Genomic DNA, 2,589 nt, shown 5'->3' with positions numbered 1-2,589 from the left:
AGAGAGATTAAGTGACAGTCTGAAGGCCAAATCAAGAGAGCCCCCTCCCCCCAAGTCTCTTTTCCCACCCAGTTCCAAAATGCTGGCTACCAGATTTATATAGAAGGGAGTCTAGAGAAACCTAACCATTTTACAGAAAAGATCTACAAAGTGACATTTGAGGTTCTCCAGTGAAAAAACTCCCTGGAAGATTGATCTACAGGGATTTCCCTGGGGGTCCAGTGGTTAAGACTCCCTGCTCCCAATGCAGGGGGCCCAGGTTCGATCCCAGGTCAGGGAAATAGATACTGCATGCTGCAACTAAGACCCAGTGCAGCCAATTAAAAAACAAAAAAAGCAACATTTAAAAAAGAAAATTGGGGCTTCCCTGGTGGCGCAGTGGTTGAGAGTCCGCCTGCCGATGCAGGGGACACGGGTTCATACCCCGGTCCGGGAAGATCCCACATGCCGCGGAGCGGCTGGGCCCATGAGCCATGGCCGCTGGGCCTGCGCGTCCAGAGCCTGTGCTCCGCAACAGGAGAGGCCACAACGGTGAGAGGCCCCCGTACCGCAAAAAAAAAAAAAAGAAAAGAAAAAAAACAAAAAAGAAGAAAATTGACCTACAGTGTAACCTACAAATTGACATATCCTACCTACCCTCCAATAAGCTTGTAAAGAGCTCCTAATCAGCTTTTTTAGACATTTTCTCTAACATATACATGGATAGCCAAGGATCAATGGGCATTTGAAGAAAGCTTTCTGTTGCAGTTCCATAATGGTTAACACTCTGGACTCTGAAGAAAGCTTTCAATACGAAAAAGAAAAAAAAAACCAGAAAGAAAGAAATGTTTAAAAGAAAAGAAAAAGACACCCACTACCACCAAGAAAACAAAAACAAACAAACAAAAAGAAACCATCAGGGCAAGGAACAGAAGAAACTATAACATCCTTGGAGAAATGAAAATATATTGCATCCATCAAAGACCACGATTATGAAAAAATTTTAAAAAGCTTTTGAAAAAAATATAAAATCAAGAATTCCTTGGCTGGGGGACTTCCCTGGTGGTCCAGTGGTTAAGAAAGAGCCTTCCAATGCAGGGGATGCAGGTTCGATCCCCGGTTGGGGAACTAAGATCCCACATGCCACGGGGCAACTAAGCTCGTGTGCTACAACTAAGAAGCTTGTGTGCCACAACTACGGAGACCATGCGCTCTAGAGCCCGCATGCTGCAACGAAGAACCCCATGTGCCGCAACAAAAATCACGTGTGCTGCAACTAAGGCCCAACACAGCCAAATAAATAAATAAATAAATAAGAATTCCTTGTCTAGAAAATGTAACAAAAGCTAGAGGTTACAGAGTTTAATTAGCCATTTAATGAGAAAGTTCTTTTTCTTTTTTTGGCTGTGCCACGCAGGATGCAGAATCTTAGTTTCCTAACCAAGGATTGAACATGTGCCCCTTGCAGTGGAAGCAGGGAGTCCTAACCACTGGACTGCCAGGGAATTCCCTAGGGAGAAATTATTAAAAGGATGGGAAAACAGATGTTCTAAGGAGATAAGATACTCTACTAGCCTTTAAATTTATTAAATAAATGAGAGGTTAGCAAATATTTCCCATTGGCATTACATTTTATACTTATTTAATGTTATAGTTACTTAAATTTTTACTTGTTTATATTTATCCTGTTTATCTTATCATTATAATTCAGTTTCTAAGTCTGTTTGCGAAGAACAAAGAGCATTCCTATAACACTTTAAAAAAAAATCTTGCTTTAATAGCTCCAAGGGCTAGGCTGTGAGAGGATGTTAGAGGAAGTACATTTGCGGACTTCCCTGGTGGCACAGTGGTTAAGAATCCTCCTGCCAATGCAGGGGACGTGGGTTCGAGCCCTGGTATGGGAAGATAGCACGTGCCGCGGAGCAACTAAGCCCGCGGTCCACAACTACTGAGCCTGCGCTCTAGAGCCCGTGAGCCACAACTACTGAAGCCCATGCTGCACAATAAGAAAAGCCACGACAATGAGAAGCACGCACACCGCAACAAAGAGTAGCCCCCGCTCGCTGCAACTACAGAAAGCCACGTGCAGCAATGAAGACCCAACGCAGCCAAAAATAAATTTTAAAAAAAAGAAAATATAGGGCTTCCCTGGTGGCACAGTGGTTGAGAAGCCGCCTGCTGATGCAGGGGACACGGGTTCGTGCCCCGGTCCGGGAGGATCCCACATGCCGTGGGGCGGCTGGGCCCGTGAGCCAGGGCTGCTGAGCCTGCGCATCCGGAGCCTGTGCTCCACAACGGGAGAGGCCACAACAGTGAGAGGCCCGCGTACCGCAAAAAAAAAAAAAGAAGAAAGTACATTTGTTAAATTTTTTTTTTTTTTTTGGCCATGCCGCACGACCTCGGCAGTGAAAGCGTGTGGAGTCCTAACCACTGGACTGCCAGGGAATTCCCCATTTTTAAAAATCTTAACTGCACTACAAAAATCAACTGTTTTTCTATGTTCCATCAATAAACATACAAATGAAAATAAGCATTTAAAAAACACCATTTATAAAGGCATCAGAGAACATCAAGTACTTAAAAAATAAATCTAAAAGATGTGCCTCTTCT

This window comes from Phocoena phocoena, chromosome 3, assembly GCF_963924675.1.
Source record: "Phocoena phocoena chromosome 3, mPhoPho1.1, whole genome shotgun sequence".
Classification (NCBI taxonomy): Eukaryota; Metazoa; Chordata; class Mammalia; order Artiodactyla; family Phocoenidae; genus Phocoena; species Phocoena phocoena.
The sequence above is the reverse complement of the archived record's forward strand: the minus strand, read 5'-3'. Positions refer to the sequence as shown.